Below are 22,665 nucleotides of genomic sequence, written 5' to 3'. Positions count from 1 at the left end.
TAGCATAGCCCATTGTATGAAAGGTGGATTGCCTTTAAGTCTTTACTTGTTAGGCCCAATTAAATGTCGACCTAAATATGACCACTGAAAATGTGTGTCCATTTACTTACTTTTTTACGGTTTTATGCCGTTAATAAAAAATAGTACTCCCATAATCAATTAAGTGGTTAAAAATGTAGTAAATTATCAAAATGGATTGGTAATAAAATGGTTGGTTTTTGGGTCAATTTTGAGCATAAATAACCTTATATCAAATTCAAGTAAGTTTCATTCCGAATTAAATAAGGGCCTCATCATCGGGTGTTCGCAGGCCTGTAGACATTTTGAGGTGTCTACAGAAGCCCCCACTTTGACCGAGTCAGAGTAAGACGAAGGTCAAAGTAGTCCGGTCGGGACAGATAAAAGATAAGAAACGTACCTGTGCCTCTTATATTACCTGTCTTGAGCAGCTGGAATTTTGTCGATTTGTTTAACAAAACTTTGTTTTACTAATCTGAAATGAAGCTGGAACTGATGCAATGAAACTTTGTTTCATTGGTCTTAAATTGGCGTAGTGAAACTTTGTTTCACTGGTCTGGAACCGGAAACTGGTATGACAAAACTTTGTTTCGCCGGTCTGGATCTGGTAAAGCAAAACTTTGTTTAGCTGGTCTGGAATCTGGTTAAGCAAAACTTTGTTTCGCTTAAGAGTGAACCTGCAAAAATCTGATTTCACAAGCTCGAATGCGTGTCAGGGCCCGCCGACCGAGGATTCAAAATTTTATTTTGAAAAAGGATTAGAATGTAAAATTTGATTTTACAAACTAGGATTTGCAAAATTATATTTCGCAAAAAGGACAAGTTCGGAAAATTTTATTTTAAGAACTCAAATGCATGTCAGGGCCTGCCGACCAAAGGATTTAAAAATTGCAAAATTTTATTTCGCAAAAAGGTAAGTTCAGAAAATTTTATTTTATGAACTCAGATGCATGTCAGGGCCTGCCGACCAAAGGATTTGAAAATTGCAAAATTTTATTTCGCAAAAAGGTAAGTTCAGAAAATTTTATTTTAAGAACTCAAATGCATGTCAGGGCCTGCCGACCAAAGAATTCAAAATTTTATTTTAAAAAGGATGGATAAGATCGTAAAATTTCATTTTACCAACTTAGATGCGTGTCAGGGCCCGCCGACCGATATGTTTGAAAATTGCAAAATTTTATTTCGCAAAAAGGGGTAAGTTCAGAAAATTCTATTTTAAGAACTTAGATGCATGTTAGGGCCTGCCGACCAAAGGATTTGAATTTCTCATTTTGAAATAGATTTGAAAATCGTAAAATGGGATTGGATTGCAAAAAGTTTATTCCGCAAAAATAGAAAGGTGTACAATTTTATTTTACAAGAGCGGGTGTTAAAACCGAGTTGAACAAGACATACGTTAAGCAATTTGACTAAACATTTGCTTCGTCAAAAACGGGTGAGAAATTGGAGTGGACCATAGTCCCACCGTGCCTCTCAAAGTCAAAAAGAAACTGAGTTTTAAAACTTATCTTTACCCAAAACTTGTCATTCACCAGCCGACTAATTTTTTAATATATTTTTTTATTTTTTGTCTCTTAATTGATTCATCAATTTGACCATGGGGAAGCAGATCAAATCAATTCGATGCTCTGATATGGAACAAAACCAGCTGTTATTTGTGTCGTGGTCGGCGCATGCATGTCGATTGGGGACAGAATGATTGACGACGGGGCACCGTCGATCCTCTAGCTCCTGATATGGGATGAAATGAGCGGTTTTGTGCCGCCATTCGAGCCCCCAATTGGCGACCGGGTGACTGATTATGGAGTGCCATCGACGTAAGTATGTCTTTTTTTGTCGATTGATTTTCAATTACTGCTCTTTAAATGATTATCTTCACATTTTCCATTAATTTCCAAGCATAATATCCTGATGTGGGACATAATTGACAGCAACTGTGCCGTTGTAGCCATCGTCTGAGCAATAGAATGACACGAGTTGACTGATGAAGGAGCCCCGTCAGATCTTGTGATTTTTTTTTGACCGGACTTCCGTCCTTGCTTTCAAGCTCCAAATCTCAGATCGTAAGTATTCTTTCTCTTTATTGACTGACTTCAAATTCATGCTTTGTTTTTCGTTCCGTATTTTCGTTGGTCAAGTTGTATGCTTGATGATTGAACTGATAATTTTACTGGTCTCGCGAATCAAGTTGTGTGCTTGATAATAGGACTGAACTGATTGTGGGATTGCGACATTAATGCAGACGATTTATGATATTGATGATGTATAAATAGTATGCTGACAATGCTAATGATATATGTTGATGCACCTTCGACAATGAAGACCACACTAAACAATTAATGACGCATTTGTTTTTTAAAAAAAAAAAAGACTAGATAGATTTATGTTACATCTCCATTACTAGTTCTGTTAAATAAAAAAATGAAAGATGGTGCTGTTGAGCATGATCCGGGACAGTGACAGAGTATTCGAATTCAGATAGGAATCCAGCCTTTGGCCGTGATTTTTCTTAGAAAGTTCGGCTTATCGACTTCTACTAGAATTCTTAAATCTCAGCAGCTATCTATTCCTATTCTGCACCTGACAATGATGGGTATCTGGTAACTCCGAATTTAATACGGATAAATATTTCTACTAGCCCCCAGTTTTCTTCTCTTTAAATAGCACTTCCTGTTTAAACTTCTTCGTCTCAAAATTTTCTCTTCACTCACAATGTCTCAAAATTTTGAAAACGCTCTAAAATTGTGGCTTGACAACCTCACGAAGGATTAAAAGGACTACGTTATTGGTGTTCAACTGGGACCCTTGCTACTATCGTTGAAACAAGTTAAGATCTCCTGGGATTTTTTACGCGCTGCTGCTTTATTTTGGGATCCCGAAGTTCACGTATTCCGCTTTGGGGATCGTGAGATATGTCCTATGACGGAGGAATTTAGTGCCATCCTAGGATCATCTGTTCAATCTTCTCCCGCGCTTCCTAGTCTCGATGATGATTTAAGAAAAGACTTCAAAGATTATCTGGGCATTACTACTCGTGTTGATGAATTTTTGAACAGATGTAGGGTAAATCTATGTCGTCTGATCGCGCACTTCACTTCCCCTAGCTATCCCAGGACTGTGATTGACTTCCGTTATAAAAAACGGGCATTGGTGTTATGCCTGCTCAACCGTTATCTATTTGTAAGCCCTTCCAATGTGTACGGACACTTTTTGCCTTCTAAGAGTAGTAAAGCACATGCGCAACGACTGTTCACCTATGCCTCTGGTCTTAGCTGAAACTCTTCATTGCTTAGATACCTTACGACATAATCCAGAAGTTGCATTCTGCGGTAGCCCCCTGTTACTTCAGGTAATTTCTTGTGTCATTCACACAACTCACATATTTTCCTATTTCTGATTCCTTTTCTTTTTTTTTTTCGATTCCTCTCTTTTTTTCGATTCCTTTTTTTTTCGACCTGGTGTGGGTCATCTTATTTCTTTTTTTTTTCTGACCTGGTGTGGGTCATCTTATTTCTTTTTTTTTTTTTGACCTGGTGTGGGTCATCTTATTTCTTTTTTTTTTTTCTGACCTGGTGTGGGTCATCTTATTTCTTTTTTTTTCTGACCTGGTATGGGTCATTTTATGTCGATAAATCTTTGTCCTAGGTATGGCTACAAGAGCGTATGCGGCTAGTTGAACGACCCCTCGATCCCAAATCTTATCAACCTCATAGCTTCGCTGGCAGACAAAGAGTTGTGAAAGGGGAGCAGCCACTTAGCTACTGGAGGGAATGGATGAACAGTGGGTTTCCAATTCGTTGGACTATATCATGGTGGCACATCCGCTATGACGCCCGCGATCCTCTATAGTATACTATAGACTACCCGGCCTTACTCACTCCTCTTTCATATTTCCTTCTCGCTTGTTACGACAATTCGGGCTAAAAACAACGAGTACCTTCGTTAGATACTATTTCTCCCGGAATTTCTCCGATGACCCATTCTTATCTGCGAATCGGTACCAATCTTTGGAATGCACGAGGTTGGACTATATAAAAGGTTCCTGACTCAACCTACATAAGCGATCATTATAAGGTTTGGATGACATCACACTCTACAGAGGAACGTGAATCAGCTCGTCAAGCGGAACGTAGGTTGCAACTTGATGCTATTGAGGTGGGAGAAGGACCTGACCTGACTCAGACAAACTCTAAGACTCAAGACTCTAGTAGAGGACACGAAAGTGGAGGGAGTAGAAGTCTGGTTTGGAAAAGAAAGAAGGATCAGAATGACCCGGATGATCAGAATGAAGCTAGAAAGAAGAGTACAATGGCTAACGAATCTAAGGAGTGACAATAAGTGGAATCTATAGTCTTATAAATGTAGTTGTAGCTTATTAGGATTGAAATAAAGGGATGGATTATGAACTCTACAAACCTCAAAGTTTGTGTAGGAATTTGTCTTTTTTTTTTTTTTACTGCCATGATAACTCTAGATATAGAATAAGAGGAACGATTGTTAGTTTTCTCCGATTAGTTGCCACTTTTTTTTTGAAAACTCCTAATTGGGAGAGATATATATTGATAACAAAACTTGCTACAGATTCTAATATATTTTTTTTTTTTGAACCTAATTTTTCTGTTTTATCTCCTCTTTTTTTTTTTTTTGAAAAACCCGAGAGGGGTCTCCATTCTGAATTGCTGCCCACTCTGTTTGCATCCTTCTTCGTCTTCTGCTTCCGTGTTCATTCATTCTCTTTGTGGCATTTGTCCTTTATGTCCGATCACTATTGGACTTCATTCATTACTTTTGGACCTGGTAGGGGTCTTTTCGCTTTTGTTTAAATTTTTTTTTTTTTTTTTTTTTTTGGACATGGTAGGGGCCTCCATTCTGAATTTTTTTTTTTTTTTTTTTGACTGTTGCTGCGTTTTTTTATTTTACTCTTTTACTTAACATTAAATTTTTAATAATTTTTTTTTTTGGTAAACTTACACATGATATTTCTTCAACTGATCAAGATTGGTTAATTGATCGAACTCAACCCTTCTATGTCCGCGCGGTTACTGCTTCGCCCTCCTTTTAAAATCTTTTTAATTATGTAAGGGCTACCGATTTGGTTTGAACTTGCCTCTCGGGTCTCCGATAGGTGCCCGTATTTCTTTAAGAACTAAATCTCCATCTTTTAAGTTCCTCGCCTCGACCTTTTTATTAAAAGAACGAGAAATCCTTCTTTGGTATAACTGAACTTGATTAAGAGCTGCTAGTCTTTTCTCATCTATTAATAGCAATTCTTCATATCGAGCTTGTACCCAATCCACTTCCGGTATTTGGCTTTCCAATGCGATTCTAAGAGAGGGAATTTCAAGTTCTATAGAAACCGCCTCCATCCCGTAGACTAGTGAATATGGTGTTGCACCTAGGTTGGTGTTCTAACCGACGACGATATCCCCATAAGGCGAAAGGCAACTTTGCAGGCCAATCATGATACTTTTTTCGTCATCTTTTCAATTATAGTTTTCACATTTGTATTCGCCGCTTCCACTTTGCCCATTCATTTGTGGTCTATACGTAAACGACTTACTTTCGCTGGATCTTGTAATGCGTTAGTAAGGCGACCACATCTTTCTTAAAATGGGAACCATGATCACTAATCAACTCATGAGGGACACCATACCTACAAATTATATTTTCGGTGATGAACTTGGCAACATGTTTAGAAGTCAAGGTAGCATAAGACGCTGCCTCAACCCACTTAGTAAAGTAGTCGATTGCTACTAATATAAATTCATGTCCTCCGGTTCCTTTGGGAGTGATTTTGCCAATTATATCTATGCCCCATATCGAAAATGGCCAAGGTGATGCCAAATTGTACAAAGAATGAAGGTGGTACATCTTTGTGCATTGGCATAAACCGGCATTTATGACACTTCTTAACGATCGAGTACAATCATGTTCCGTGTCGACCAAAAATATCCTATCCGCATTATCTTTTTGCTAACATTCGACCGTTCATGTGCAGTCCGCAAGTACCATTATGCACTTCTTCCATAATTATTTGAGCTTCCTTTTCATCCACGCATAAAAAGAGTACCCCTTCCGAGATTTCTTGTATAACTTTCCTCGCTAAGAATAAATTGTCCGCAAACCTTTTGATAGCGCAACGCGCGTCCTCACATCGTAATCGCGGAAAGCCTCTTCCTAAATGGTAGTTCAATACGTCTATGAACCATGGCGCGTCATCACCGGCCATCTTTGTATCATCAAGGGCCATACAAAGATATCTGGTTCCTCTCTTCTTTCAATGCATAATGGGATATTTTCTAATTCATTTGGAATATTGATCATCGACGCCAATTTGGCTAGAGCATCTGCAAATTGGTTTTCATCTCGGGATAAATAAATGAACTTCGGATCGTCAAAATGCTTGAGAATGGTTTCTAGGTATGTTTGCTAAAGTGCCAGGCCCTCACTTTTGATTTTCCATTTTCCCAAAATCTGATTTATAACGAGTGACAAATCTCCATATACTCTTAAGTTTTTAATTCCCAAGGCTGCTGCCGCTCGAAGTCCTAATATACACGCTTCATATTCTGCTTCATTATTTGTGACGCTAAAATCCAATTTGACTGAAAGAGGGGTGTGTGCCCCATCCGATGAAATCAAAAGTACACCTATGCCATATCCCTTCTGATTGGATGCGCCATCGAAAAATAATCGCCAATATTCGTCATCGAGAACAAATATTTCCTCGTCGGGGAAGTCGATGCCTCTGTTTGTCTTCAAACGGAAAATCAGCTAGGTAATCGAAATTGCCTTTCCCTTAATCGATTTAAGGGCCATAAATGTAAGATCGAACTCAGCAAGCATCATGGTCCATCTTGCTATTCTGCCGCTAAGAACTGGCTTTTCAAAGACATATTTGAGAGGGTTCATTCGTGATATGACATGAATTGTGTGGGTCAACATGTAGTGTCTTAGTTTCTTAGTGGCCCACACTAATGCTAGACAGGATTTCTCGATTGGAGAATAATTGGCTTCGTATTCCAGGAATTTTTTGCTCAGGTAGTAAATTGCTTTTTCTTGACCATCCTGAACTTGTGCTAACATTGCACCCATTGATATCTCGGTTACTGTCAAGTATAAAAGAAGTGGTAGTCCAGGTCTTGGGGGGACCAGAATTGGTGGGTTTTCCAAGTATTTTTTTAATTTTTCAAATGCTTGCTGACATTGTTCATCCCATTCAAGGGATGCCCCTTTCTTTAGTTTCTTAAAAAGTGGTTCACACACCATGGTAAGCTTGGATATAAAACGACTAATGTATTGTAACTGCCCCAAAAATGCCCGAACTTGCTTCTCTGTTTTTGGTGGTGGCATATTTCTAATTGCCTTGATCTTGGATGGATCGGACCTCAATGCCTCTATTACTAAACAACATATCCTAAAAGCTTCCCAGAGGTAACCCCGAAAGCACATTTTTGCGGGTTGAGTCGAACATTATATTTTCGGAGCCTATCAAAGAATTTTTGTAATGCGGTCGTATGACCTTCCCTATCCAATGACTTTACTATCATATCATCTACATAGACCTCGACCTCCTTGTGCATCATGTCATGTAATAGCGTTGTAGCGGTCCTTTGGTAAGTGGCGCCCGCATTTTTAAGTCCAAATGGCATAACCGTGTAACAATATGTTCCCCATTCAGTGAGGAATGTAGTTTTCTCCATATCTTCTTCGGCCATTTTAATTTGATTATACCCCGCGTAACCATCCATAAAGGAAAGTAGAGCGTGACCAGCCGTGTTATCCACTAAAATGTCAATATGGGGCAGTGGAAAATTGTCTTTTGGACTTGCTTTATTAAGGTCCCTATAGTCGACACACATTCTGACCTTTCCGTCTTTTTTGGGTACCGGAACAACATTTGCCACCCACTCCGGGTAGTTAGCTACTCTTATAAAACCTGCATCTAATTGCTTTTGTATTTCCTCTTTTATTTTTAATGCCCATTCTGATTTCATCTTTCTAAGTCTCTGTTTTATGGGTTTTGCAGCAGGATACAATGGGATAGTATGTTCAGCAATTTCTCTGTCTATGTCGGGCATATCTTTATAAGACCAGGCAAACACGTCGCGATATTCTGTGAGTACTCTAATCAAACTCGCTCGTTCTTCTGAGTTTAGTGACAACCCAATCTTTATTTCTTTCTTTTCTTGATCTGTGCCTATGTTTATTAATTCCGTTTCCTCGATTATTGATGTTTTATTTTCCTGATGTGTTAATGCTTTTATTATATCTTTTGGCAACTCATCTTCATCGGAAACTAAACAATCAGAATAAGATATGGGAGAGGTAGGAGAACCAGACAAGTAATTGAAAGCTATTTTATTATCCTTGGAAAGAAGTACATTAAGGAGTAGATCACTAGACTCGGAATTTGAACTTGAATTAGAATTAATAGGGGAACTTCCTGACTCAGCATGAAAAGAAATAGGGTTAAACCCCGACTCATTTAGGACACTAGATTTGATAATACTAGACTCGATAGGGGTATGGAAGGGTGAAAACCCCTGCTTGCCTGGTCGACACTGTCTCGACTCGGTTTGTGTTCGGGTTCGGACTCGGCTTCCTCAAACATAGGCCCTTCTCCTACACTGATTTTGATACTCTTTCCATTAGTTGTAGTCCATTTCCAGGTTTTACGCCATCCATGCTCCATGTTATTGTTGCAATGGGTTGTGATTAGCTTAGAAGGGTCAAAGTTGTTGTCTTGAAGTGCCATGACAAAATGGTCTGAGTGTTTTATGGGTGCCTGTCCAAAGAGTAAACCAAAGGCATTATTGTTTGTTTTTTGAATCCAATCTTCGGTTGGCATTTTTAATGGAAGGAAGTGCCTCCTCATAAAAGTAATGATCCTCAAATATTTCAACCGGAACTTTCATGTTTTGTCTTTTCGACAAAGAATGGTTCGAAAGTTAAAATATGGAAAATAATCACCTTCTTTGATAAATTGTCCATTTAATGTGTGTGGATATGCACCTATTGTTTGATTTGTAGGTCTATTGTCTCTCTTAGCGGCTTTTTCCTTCATTCTTTTTGTCAATGCTTCTCTTATTTCTTTCTTAGATGGCTGAAACCCTAAACCAAAGAGGTCGTGTTTGATTCGGTTAAGTGAAGGGTCGGATGCCCTTTCGGGGAGTCTTACCAAGTGTTGTCCCATGCATGTAGCCATTGTTTTTCATTATTAAATTCACGTAGTATTTGCATAATAGGGGCTAATTTTTTTATCAATGGGTTGTGACTTGTCTTCTATGAAAGCGACCTCTTTCATAAAAACCCCATAGGTCTACGTCATCTTCACCATGGTTAACTTGCAATACTGGATTGGGTGTGATTTCAACTCTGGCAGGTGATGCATCTAGAGTAATTACTGATCTTTGAACTATCATTTTGACTTTTTGATGCAGGGATGAAGATATGGCATTAAGCTTATGAAGCCACGGCCTTCCCAGAAGAAGAGTATATGAGGCAGGTATGTCGATCACGTAAACGTGACTTTCTTTTCTATGGGTCCAGAGTTATATTAGTTGTTAACCCAATACGTCTCTACGTGTGTTGTCATATGCACGAACAATCCCGTTAGTCTTCTTAAAGTCTTTTTCTTCAAAGCCTAAAGCTTGGGGTGCATTCCGAGTGGGCATAGGTTTATCGCCGATCCATTATCAACTAGTGAGAGGGGCACATATTTTTTGTTACATAGTGTAGTTAGGTGGAGTGCCTTATTATGCTTTATACCCTCTGGGGGTAAATCTTTATCAGAGAAAGTGACCACGGGCGCCTCTCTGTCCGTTGTCAAATAATCGCCAATTCAAATTTAGGAGTAGTTTCGGATGGGACACTCATACTTGTCAATGCATTTAGAATAGCTTGTCTATGTTCCAGTGAGTTGCATAATAAGTCCCAAACAAGAATGTCGACTTTTAATTTCTTGAATAACTTAATGAGAGCATCATCTTCCTGTGCATTTTTATTTTCCCCTTCTTTATTTTGCATGGCACAGGATGGGCTTGCGTCGGGAGGCTTATAGTGCCTACCGAGCGAGTCGATGTTGTACATTATCGGTTCATTATCGTGTTGTCTTCACTTTCATTTGTCCGCCCAAATGTCACGGGACTCATGTTCTTCATCACCCCAAATATCATGAGTCGTATCATCATCTTCCCATTCATCTTCCTCATCACTCACCCATAAACCCATAACATCAGATATAAACTGAGTCGGGTCAGTATAAATAGAGTCATTAGCTGGAATGGCCAGAACGTCTCTGAGTTGATTTTTATTATTGTTTGGCTTTCGGGCTGCTTTGGGTAAAGGGATAGTGCGATTATCAATCAAATTTTGGATAGCATGCCTTAAGGTGAAGCAATAATCCGTATCGTGCCCTTTACCTCTGTGATATTTGCAATATTCATTTTCTCTCCATTTCGGACTTTTGTTTCTTTCGGATCGGAGTGGGTCCAATGGACTTTATATATCCTTCCTTAATTAATCGATCCGTGCTCGTGATGTGCTCATACCTAGATCGTGAATTCCCTCCTTGGTTTTTGTTCCAAGGCATTCACCGTGTCTCCCCCTTTAGAAGTTGAAGCAAAAATTTTCTTGTCTTTGTTAAAGCAACCTTTGGACTGATTTTTGGCAGTGGATTCGACAACATCATCTTCTATTTGTATACCAATCTTGTTTAGTCGAGCAAAGGATTCAATGCCTGCATATCGCAGGTGTGATTTATAAGGTTCCCGTAAATTTTTCACAAAAATATCCACCTGTTCGGCTTCGGGCGGTCTTTCAATCATTTTTGCAGCTTTATTCCTCCACCGAGCTAAGAAATCTGTAAAACCTTCTTTCTCAGTTTGCTTCGTAACTTCTAAATCCCGCCTTGTGATCGCAAGTCTCAGACATCGAGTATTGTGTCGAAATTCTTTTTTATGTCTTCCCAGTTAGATACACGTGTAGGATCTAGGGAGAAAAACCAACTTCGGGCTACATCTTCTAGAGTGGAAGGAAAAATAGCCGGAAAAACTGATGCATCCACTTCTTTTAAGGCCATTGCTTGTACAAAGCTTCTTATGTGGTGAGCTGGATGCTCGGTACCTTTGAATTTTGGTAGGTCAGCGGTCGTAAATTTCGGAGGTAGTTTGCCTCGCATGTTCGGCATGTTACATTCAACATCGAGTAGGTCAGCATACTTAGTGTTTCTTTTGATAAGCTTTTCCATGTCCTTGAGCTTTTTGGTTACGTCATCCTCACCACTACCGTCATCCTTGATTTTGTCTTCTATGGATGACAATCGGTCGGTCAAAATGGATAGAGCATTCTTAAGGTCTTTGACTGATTCGTCGAGCGACATGGTGACTGGTGGTTGGGTTACAAGTACGGCTTGCGGTATACTAATTAGTCTCCCTGTACCTTTCTCTCGTCCCTAAGCTGGAGTGACTACTAAGTTTGGGTCTTTTTTACGCCTCCCTATCCTGGATCATGACATCTTAGCTTTAGAAAAGGATTTTATTTCTCTTATAACATGACTAGAATGGAGTTTGCGAATGCACATGTACAACTGCTTATAATGAAGACTTAATTACTGTACGAGATCCGAATACAAATGTCTAATAATCCCTTTTTGTTATGCAGAGAATGGTGCTATGTGCAAATGCTGACAGGAAATCTTGCCACTGCCTAGATACGAGTCTTAAGGTATATACTCTATATGTGGCAAATAACGAACCACTTATAAGTCTATAAATCATGTTCAGTAATCCTTGAATAAACTAAGTGATGCATACAAGATGTAACGAAGATATAATTGAAGTTGGTTTTTTTTCTCGCTGGACTCGCTACTGGCGAATAGACAGACGGACTGACTCAGACATGATAATGCTAAATGCAATGGTTTATGGATGAATGTTCACATAAGACTGAAGTGATGAGTACTATTTTTTTTAATGTGTGACTGACGGACAGAGCGAACTCTGTACTGCCTTTTTTTTTTTTTTTTTTTGTGCAGGACCGATGGACAGACTGAGGAACTACGCACTGACGGACTGAGAACGAAACTGACGGACGTAATTGCAAATGCATGCTTAGGCTAATTTATGGCTGTATGTGAGTGGACAATGCATACTAGCTATCCCTGTTAACACACGTCTAACACGTCTTGAACAAATTCTATTTATCATATATATATATATATATATATATATATATATTTTGGGTTAATTTATTACGAGTAAGATCATGTCAATAATTATCAGCAAACAGGACACATAATATAGCCTAACAAAGGTTCTACGGGATCTATGGTTAGGTTTGTGGGTAGGAAATTGGGTGCTCACAACATTAAAATACCCGAGGGTATCTCTCGCTTTTGTGCTCCCCCAGTCATATGGATCAGACGAGTTGCCAAAACGCGACGTCATGAGGTGGAAAATATGTGTAAGGCCTAGTCGGTCGAATGGACCTTCTAAGTATACAACATACTTTACCGAGGGTGAATAGGGTAGCTTAAATGGCGTAATATTGACTGACGGGGAGCCTACGCCTTTTTTTTTTGTCTCAAGCATTAGAGTAACAACAGTAGATAAACATGCAATAAAAAGGTGAATTTATTCAATTCTCAAGGTGAACAGCGGCAGCACAATTCGGATTTTGTCAAACAAGCATGTAAAATATGTTAGTACGTTGAATTTGTCAAATATACTGTCCAAATTGCAAATAAACGTGGTTGTGCAACAGAAAACAAACTAGCTTTATGCCAAGCTCGTCGTCTAGAGTCAAATATATAATTTTACAAACAAATCTCAAGTTTTACCCTCTAACTCCCCAGCGGAGTCGCCACTGTGAGATCCCTGAAAAAATCTCCTTTTTGAAAATAAGTATATAATATGGAGTCGCCAGTAGGTTTTATAAAAAACATACAAAAATTAGTTTAACGGAAAAGGCCCCTTTTGATCCCTGGAATGGGGACTGATCCGTCACTCCGGCCTGAACCAAAGATTGCGGATTCGGGGGTAAAGGTACGGTCAGGGAAGGTGTTAGGCACCCGGACCGCCCATCAAACTGACAACCTCTACTATTTATTTGTAATATTATATATTTGTGAAATTAGACAGAGAAAAGAAAGTTAGTAGCAAAGTTTATACAATTATTTACAAGCAACGAAAGCTAAATTATGATAATATAAGAAGTAAAGAATAAATATGACACCCTCAGCCTACTCCTGGATACGGCGTTTTCGACAACAATTTTTTACTCGAACCGACTTTAGGCGTCTTTATGCTCAAAATAGGATGGATGTATGTATTGTGAAAGTATGATGGGAAGGTAGTATTTTTGTATGGAATAGTATTTCTGAAAAGGTAGTATATTTTTATGAATTTTCTGTGACTTTGAATAAGGGTGTAAAGGGAAGTATTTATACTAGTTAAGACGGGAGTATCTGACAAGATTTAGAATTGTCATAAGATAAAATTCCTATGCAAATCTATCCGTAACTAATGCACTCGTCCCCTGATTCCTTGTCTTAGATGGCTTTTATTATCAATTGTCGTATCTCTAGAGTCCTACACTTCTTTTTGAGTCTTGCTACTATATTTAAAAATCAACCTCCTTGTAATTCATGCCAAATTCCATCATGACTTCGCCACACGGAACTCGTCTTCGTATTCGGTATTCCTACGCATGGGCTCCCTTATCAATTTGGGCTTCATAATTTTGACAAGTTAGGTATGATCATATGGCTTCACTTGATTGCTAATTCTCGACATATCTAGCATAGCCCATTGTATGAAAGGTGGATTGCCTTTAAGTCTTTACTTGTTAGGCCCAATTAAATGTCGACCTAAATATGACCACTGAAAATGTGTGTCCATTTACTTACTATTTTACGGTTTTATGCCGTTAATAAAAAATAGTACTCCCATAATGAATTAAGTGGGTTAAAAATATAGTAAATTATCAAAATGTATTGGTAATAAAATGGTTGGTTTTTGGGTCAATTTTGAGCATAAATAACCTTATATCAAATTCAAGTAAGTTTCATTCTGAATTAAATAAGGGCCTCATCATCGGGTGTTCGCAGGCCTGTAGACATTTTGAGGTGTCTACAATGTGATAGAAACAATTAGACAATAAACCAAGTGGTGTTAGTCCAGTGGTAGCCGGGTTAAACCTTGAAGCTTGCAGAAGTGCAGGAGTTGAGAGGTCCCGGGTTCGACTACCAGCTGGGGCGATGATCACTTGGCCACTGCAGCCCCCGAAGGGGTGGCTTACATGGTCCATGTGGTGGTGCGGGAATGCAAGGACCCGGGAGGATTCAACCCCTCATCATCAAAAAAAAAAAAACAATAGTAACTTATCCTCATTTTGACATTTACATATTACTTAAACATGCATGACTCCCCTTACTCCATAGACAAATGAAACTACTCTAACATGATGAAAATGCAAACTAGACTAATGAAAAATGAAATGATGAACATAATAAAAATATGAATAGGATTACCTTGCAGTGGAAATGGAAATTGAACTTGGAAGAACAATACTTGAAATGTAAATTGTAACTGAACTTGAATGGTAATTATATTGAAATGCTTAAGGTAAAATGTTTGTAACATAAAACTAAAAGTAATTCAAATCTAAACTAAACAAAACTAAAGAACTAAACTAACCTAAGACTTAGAGAGAATATTATGTGAAAAATGTATATGGAATGGTGTGTATGAAGTGTCGACCAAAGCTTCTATTTATAGGAGTGAAGGGAGTAACGGAAATAAGCTACAGGGGGGTAACCCCGATCGGGGCCGTCACTTTTCTCATTTTTCTCTTAAATTCGTCTTAACTTTGCACTTATTGTTGATGCGGAATCCGATGCTTGTTTCTTAATGCGCCCGTCTAAGGCATCATAAGCATCATTTGGCATCCAGTGCTTGCATATGGCTTGGGCTTTTACTTTTATTTCATTTCTTTACATATCCACCAACTAAGATTGGTTTCTTCTTGCTCGGGTTTCTAAATTTCTTCCCAAAATGCCCCTATGCTTCCCGAAACACCTTTGTATGATCAAGACTTGCTCTTATTAGCCTCGTGAACTCTTGTACTTGTTACTTTGACGGGAAAAAGCTACTAAAATCTTAATTTCCTACAAAACACAATGAGAAACAAGCAAACACAACTAGAACACGAAATTAGCTCACAAATACACTAATATAAGTGCAATAGTCAAATAAACCAAGCTAAAATAGGGGGTTAAAGTATATGTAAAATGGACTTATCAAGTATATTTATACTCACACTTTTTAAGGAGTATTTTTATACTTTTGGTCATTTTTGTTGTCTTGTGGTAGGATTTTATTTTCATTATTGAGATATGTGTGAGTGATAGAGTTGGAGGGAAATGTAATTTTTTTACAAAAAATCTCGAAAGTCTAAATGACTATTATATAATACATGACTTACTTTATTATAAAGTAACTAGTTTACGACACGTGTAAAATTGCACTGGTTTACATAATGACATAAATAAGTTTGTAAAATTCTATTGTCACAAAACAAATTCCGGTCTTGTCAATATATAGAAGTATGATGGTACATTCTTTATTCAACATGTAGGGTTTTGGACACCCTCTGAGCCCGGATCTAATCGCAAATATTATACAAATTAACATTGGAAATAAGATGAATCACATACGTCTTAGCGCAGCGGAATAATAACGATAATAATAAGTATATTTGATGTAGAAATCCGAACCCCAGACGAATAATAATCACCCCACTTGTGATGCCTCTACTGGTATCCACACAGGTATTAATCTGCGCCTCGTATGCTAGTACTGAAGGGATGAAGTAAGCCTTAGAGAAAACCCCTTTTCTCTCTTGTGTTTTATCTCACAGTTTTTGTCACACAAACCCTTTCTTATATAGGTGAGATACACTATTGCTATCTCACTAACCCTAGCGTGGCGCAGCTAGGCCTAATCCATATTAGAGTACTATTAGTATTAATTATAAGTCCGACTTATAATTATTATACTAATCCTGTACCTTTTGTGTGTGACCCAATAGGCCCACTTATGACTACCAGATACGTAAGCCACCTTACGTTTCAAACCGACATTGGCCTCTAGCAAGGCATATATATTACATAGACTTAAGTGAGTTAATTCGTATAGAACAGTGGACATAATTCCTTCAGTCTCCCACTTGTACATGTCCTTATAAGAACCATTATATGTCTTTTTTCTACTACTGTCTCCAACTGATAATGAAGTAGGAAAAGTGTCAACCTCATATATCCCAATCGTTTTTCTTGAATCTCTGAGTTGACTTGTAAAAGAGCAGATGGATGACAATCATCCCATCTGAGCGCGGCCATGCATTTACACAAGTCACACTCTTCGAGAGGCCAAGAATTAAAAAACTCCCTTCACAAGGGAGGAACAAATCCCCTCTTGTCTAACCACATCCTATCACACACTCGATGCATACCCAATGATCAGCCATGATCCCCTTTTACAGCAGACTAGGAATGATATCAAAGTATACACTTCACATGTACAGAATAGTTAAAGAGTCAAGTCTAAAGACCAAAACAAGTCAACAGCTTGCAAAGAGCTTTACTGACACTAAGCGAATCCTTAGTAAAGTCCTTTTAGGCGGGTCTGTCTAATGTGTATTCTCCAACATACATCCATGCACCTGGCTTAGTATCCCCATACCTATGACTTATGGAACATATCCATCAACCGGCGTACATACTAGTCATTTATGAGTATTCAAATGTCCCAACATAATACTCTGACTAGAGACAAAATAACAACATCATCCAAATGGAGTTCCACAACCAAGTCACGCGCTTGGTGATCCATTTCATCAATGTATGTTATTTAGGGTCATCAATGTGTGTCATACATATATATCAATCATCGAAAATAACTCCCACTAAGGCAAGCATCTCTTGGTAGTACTAAGACCACTCGCCAATGCGTCTTATACAAATTGCAAAAACATGACTGTAGATACCCAGTATCTGCTGAGACTCCAACAAACATCCGATGATTATCGGACTATAACATGATTTGGAATCGCGGCATTTGATCGACAGTTCGTGTACAACTTTACGTCGGAAAACATAAAACGATTTCGAAAATAAAACATTTCAAAAATTTTCAAAATTACCTGGAGTATTTAATGCATGACGATGGGGTCGCGATGACACTAACTAGAATCAAAACCGACACCGGACCAAAAACCGACTCAAAAATTCAAATCCCGACTCAAACAACGAGTCAAACCAAGTCAAACCCAAAAAACAAACCATTCAAATGCTTCCATGATAAGATTTCCCGGATTCATGTATGGTCAAGTACCAAACACGTGCATACAAATCCTAGGATAGAACAAATCATGATTGCATTTGTGTGAAAGCGACAAGACACCTCGAAGACCCGCGACGTGGCTCGCGCCTCTTTGAGCAGCCCAGGTGGCCACGTCGCTCAAAACTCACACAACCACTCATTTTCCTATAAAAACCCCTCGAATGCCCCAATTTGAGAACTCACGCGAGCGTCCGCCCCCTCACCTCTCTCTTAAACTTCTAGACTCGACTTCCTAAGTCACAAAATCGACACGTGTTTACGACCTACCGATCGTAAACACAAGCCTTACACATTTTGTTTGGTACCGTCGCCGTGCATTCGACCGACCCATTTGACCAACTCAATTCATCAATCAACGTGTTTTTCAACAACATATTTTCAACATATTTTCAAAACAAAATCCTTTTTTAAGGCACTCTTTTAAACTTCTTTGATCGCGAGTAGTCATAACGAGAAAACCGTCTCTAAAGTCATCTACGTCGCAAACATCAATACACGTAAGTTTGCGGGTGTAAACAACTCATTTATTTCATGTCTTTACTGTTTTCATAACTTTATAAACATGAACAATGCATAACGCGATTCAAACATAGGTTAGACGAGCCAAAACCGAGTTTTGGCCTGAGACAGAAGCCCCTTGCTATGCAAAGAGGCTCGCGCCTCAATGAGGTGTCCAGGTCAGACTCAAACGTGTTTGAGTTCGTCTTTCCTTCAACACTTTCTTTTATTTTTACTTCTTTCCTTTTACGATTTTTACCATTTCAAATCATTTTTATGACAAACTTTTTAGCCATAAATCATAATCACCCTTGGTCCCATATACCATGACGGTTTAATCCGTGAGTCGGTAATATTAATTGGTTAATTACATTTTAAAGGAAATCCTTTTCTTTTATTTACCATTTTAATTCATTTTTATGATAAACATATATTAACCATTACAAAAATCATTCTTGGTTCCTTATACCATGACGGTTTAATCTGTGACTCGATGATTTTATGGTTAATTACATTTTAATGGGTATTTTAACACCCTTTTAATTTATTTACCTTTTTTCTCATTTGTTTACATTTGTAAATATATTAGTCATAATTCCTAATCATCCTTGGTTTTTTATACCATGTCGGTTTAATCCGGGTACGATGATTAACTTGACTAATTACAAAGAAATGAACTTAACATGATTAGTTCAAATCAAACATTTTACACTTTTATTTGTAAACTATACTTTTCAAACATGCAAATCCGACAACGAATGTTACTAACACAATAGTAATTATTCCGAGTCATGCAAACAACACTTGCAAATCTTTCATCATAAATACGGTTTTAAATAACCTTTTCAAGAACCGGGAGACGCCCCCTTGGGTCGGCTCATTGCTCGCGCCCCAAGAGGTCGTCTGCTTTCTTATCTAAAAACCTGGCAGAGCCCTTCCCCTGGCCAATAGGCTCGCGCCCCAATGGGGCTGCCTGGCACTGTTCTGCCTCGTTTTTAGCATTTATCTAGGACGATCCTGATTACGGTTAATCCGAATACACGACGGATCAGATTGACAAGTTTACGTGATTTTACACTTTGTCATTTGACACCCTTTTTCAAAACAATGGAATCGTGTTAAGCATCGTAATCTGAATTTGGTAAATGGATGTTTAATTTCCGTCTCACATGCAAATCAATCTAAATCCAACTTTGACACCAATTCCTTGGTACATGCATAAAAAACCGCCTTAGGAAATTCTCACATGTTAGGTTATAACTTTTGGATGTGCATTCATGCATTTACACCGTTTTATCAACTTTTGCACTTAAACAACCACGATCGATCAGTAGAGGCCGCTAACGCGGGCGGGATTGGGTGTCCGATTAAAGGGCTTCCAATACGTACCCTCACCCCTTACTCAGAACTTTTGGATAGTGGATGGCCTTATCCAGGGCGCACGAGAGTCATTTTAGGCATAGAATGCTTAAAGGGGGACGAGTCCTTATCTTTAGTACCTATGTCAAGCATCGCTTTTTGCCTTGATTGACCTAGGTATAAAGTGGATTCGAACGGGTTCCAAGCATCCCACAAATGCTTGGTGGTGACTCCGAACATCTCAACATCGTTTCGAGACCTTTGCCGAGACGAAACCGACCGATCTAAAGCGATCCGGTCGAAAGCATTTTTACGTCACCGAGCGTGGCTTTCTAGACCGTTGCATGTCCATATATTGGCTTGGCGTGCAGGTGGCCCGTGACTGCAGATCGGTAGGTGGCCCAAATCCACAGACCGGCCTGTGGCCCATGTCCACAGATTGGTGACTCTGCTGAGGAAAACTAGGACACTTGTGTCTTTGTGATCCTTATAGGTGAAACGCGAACGAGGTCGTGGTTAAAGTGCATTAATTGATATTACGGTCATAAGTCGAGTTCCTTGTCCGGGCCCACAACCTAACCCTTTTCGACCAATTGGCTCGTCTCATCGGCGTGAGTTTTCTCATCCCCGCGTTTCGAATACCGATTGAGTCAAGCATACCGTTGACGTTACACATTTCTGTTTCGTCAAAGAGCTTTCATCACCTTCGAGCACGAGGCTAGGGCACCCTCCTTACACATTTTGTTTGGATTGGTATCCCTCTCGCAAATCGGGGTTTGATTGCTTGGTGTGTAACCCACCCTCTTAAGCCAAAACCCGTGTCATCATAATGCATAATATAATGAAACTGTGAGTGCTTATGTGCTATGTGATCATAAGTCCTCCCGTGTCATTTTCAACTTTCAAAAACACCCTTTTTGTGCCGTTATAATGGCCGTTTCAAACCTCGGTCTTTCGTCGACCATTGCACGCCTTCTTAGGCCGTCATAATGATGATTTTCAAACCCGCTTTTTATAACCATTCAAGACACCTTTTTGCGCCGTTATAATGACCATTTTAAACCTCGGTCTTTCGCCGACCGTTGCACACCTTCTTAGGCCGTCATAATGACGATTTTCAAACCCAGTTTTCTACAACCATTTCAACAAGCGTTTCTAGGCCGTCATAATGACGATTTTCATACCCGGTTTTTATAACCAATTTCAAATACACCTTTTTATGCCGTTATGATGGCCATTTCAAAACTCGGTTGTTATAACCATTTCAAATGCACATTTATCACGTCGTTGTAATGATGATTTCAAAACCCGGTTTTTATAACCATTTTAAGTACACCTTTTTATGCCGTTACAATGGCCATTTCAAACCTCGGTCCCTCGCCGACCGTTGCATTCTCAAAGCGCCCTTTTACGCCGTCGTAATGACGAATTCTATTCTCGAATTTTCAATATTCGAAAATAGTTTTCATACAAAAGCGTTTTTCAAACCGTCATAATTACAATTTCAACCCATGCAAATTTCCAAATTTCAAATCTCGTTTTCGAAATCAGATTTGGCTTTTCTAAGCCGTCGTAATGACGATTTCAATTCTCACACTTTTCGGTTTTCTAACCCGTCGTAATGACGAATTCAATCCTCATAATTTCCAAAATCAAATCATTGAAAATAAATTTAACCGTTTTCAAATTTCAAACCCAATTTCAAATCGTTTGAAAACGAATTTAACCGTTTTCAAATTTCAATTTAAAAATCAAATCTTTGAAAACAAGTTTAACCGTTTTCAGATTTCAAATCAAATTTCAAATCTTTGAAAACAAATCTAACCATTTTAAAATTTCAAATCCGACTTCAAACCCTTTGAAAACAAATTTAACCGTTTTTAAATTTCAATTCAAAATCAAACCATTTGAAAAAAAATTTAACCGTTTTCAAATTTCAAATTGAAAATCAAATCTTTGAAAACAAATTTAACTGTTTTTAAATTTCAAATTCAAAATCAAATCTTTGAAAACAAATTTAACCGTTTTCAAATTTCAAATTCAAAATCAATTATTTGAAAACAAATCTAACCGTTTTCAAATTTCAAATTCGAAATCAAATCTTTGAAAACAAATTTAATTGTTTTCAAATTATCTGAAAACAAATTTAACCGTTTTCAAATTTCAATTCAAAATCAAATCTTTGAAAACAAATCTAACCGTTTTCAAATTTCAAATTCAAAATCAAATCTTTGAAAACAAATTCAACCGTTTTCAAATTTCAATTCAATTTCAAACCATTTGAAAACCAATTTAACCGTTTTCAAATTTTCAACCCAATTTTAAATCCTTTGAAAACAAATTTAACAGTTTTCATGGCCATTGTGATGACGATTCCAAATTCTTCAATTCTCGATTTTCAAATCCGTGATTCGGAATTTCAAAAACCGTCTTCGGAAACAACACATTGTTTTCAGAGCCGCCACAATTTCAACTCAAACCGTCTTTTGAAAACAAACCTAAGACAACTCTTTCAACTGATCGACTTTCGGAGATCCCTACTCTTCGGACACTGTCCATAAAGCGACAAATGAATCTTTTTGAAAATTTCTATTTTCGAAAATTTCAGTCCACCTTTCTGATTCAGCCTCGAGTCAATTAGAGTCCAGTCGATTTCAAGTCAGGTCATCTAGATAACGTCGAATCTCTGCCGAAGTTAGTACCTACCTTCTGGTCTAGGTCGTGTCGCCTAATTGTCGAGGCATCTCCAATGGCGTTAGCAGAGTCAAAACCTCTCGGATATTAAACCCGCATTTCCCCTACATTACGGGTCAAAGGTCAAGTTGTTTACATGTCTTGTCCAACGGCGTCACGCCATCAACACACATCCAAATTGAGTCAGAAGTCGTCTGTCTAGGCATCACTATGCCAAAGTCGACACTCGAGTCTAAATTCAAGTCATGCACCAAGAGTTCAAACACAAGAGGTCATTAACGATCTTTAATGAACTCATAACTTAGTCACACCGTCGCGTCTTCACGACATAACTGCCTTTTATACATATGTGTCGTACTTGCCTTTGTTTGTGTGATGCCTTGCCAAGACAAGTTATAACGCCTATCGTTATGTCAATAGAAATCCTTTGGGTGCCATCGATCGTCAACCAGGAACTCAAGAAGCTGATCAACCTTCATCCGCCATGAGTTCCGCCGAAATCAGCAACATGGTTCTTCAACTCCTAGCAACCGTGGAAAACTTGAGCACTCGGCTCTCCCAATTTGAGGACAAAATGATAACCGGGAATTTTCCCTTTTCTGATATTGAGCAAAGGGTTAAGCTCCTTGAAAGCCGACTACTTGCCAACAACAAAAACAACCCTCCTGAAAACCCTATTGGACACAGTCAG

At 38.5% G+C, this 22,665-nt stretch overlaps 1 long non-coding RNA gene across 3 annotated transcripts; it reads left to right on the top strand.

Moving 5' to 3' along the window:
- Positions 1–1,473: 1,473 nt before the first annotated feature.
- Positions 1,474–12,224, top strand: LOC141633257 (uncharacterized). Of its 3 annotated transcripts, none has more exons than XR_012538054.1 (6): positions 1,474–1,839; positions 1,950–2,081; positions 8,048–8,136; positions 9,462–9,526; positions 11,683–11,745; positions 12,056–12,224. It is a non-coding gene; the product is annotated as an uncharacterized LOC141633257 (long non-coding RNA). The 3 variants fall into 3 exon arrangements; XR_012538053.1 differs by having other exon boundaries at positions 1,476–1,835; XR_012538055.1 differs by lacking the exon at positions 9,462–9,526 and having other exon boundaries at positions 1,477–1,835.
- Positions 12,225–22,665: the final 10,441 nt, after the last annotated feature.

This window comes from Silene latifolia, chromosome Y (assembly GCF_048544455.1).
Source record: "Silene latifolia isolate original U9 population chromosome Y, ASM4854445v1, whole genome shotgun sequence".
Taxonomy (NCBI): Eukaryota; Viridiplantae; Streptophyta; class Magnoliopsida; order Caryophyllales; family Caryophyllaceae; genus Silene; species Silene latifolia.
The sequence above is the reverse complement of the archived record's forward strand: the minus strand, read 5'-3'. Positions and strand labels throughout refer to the sequence as shown.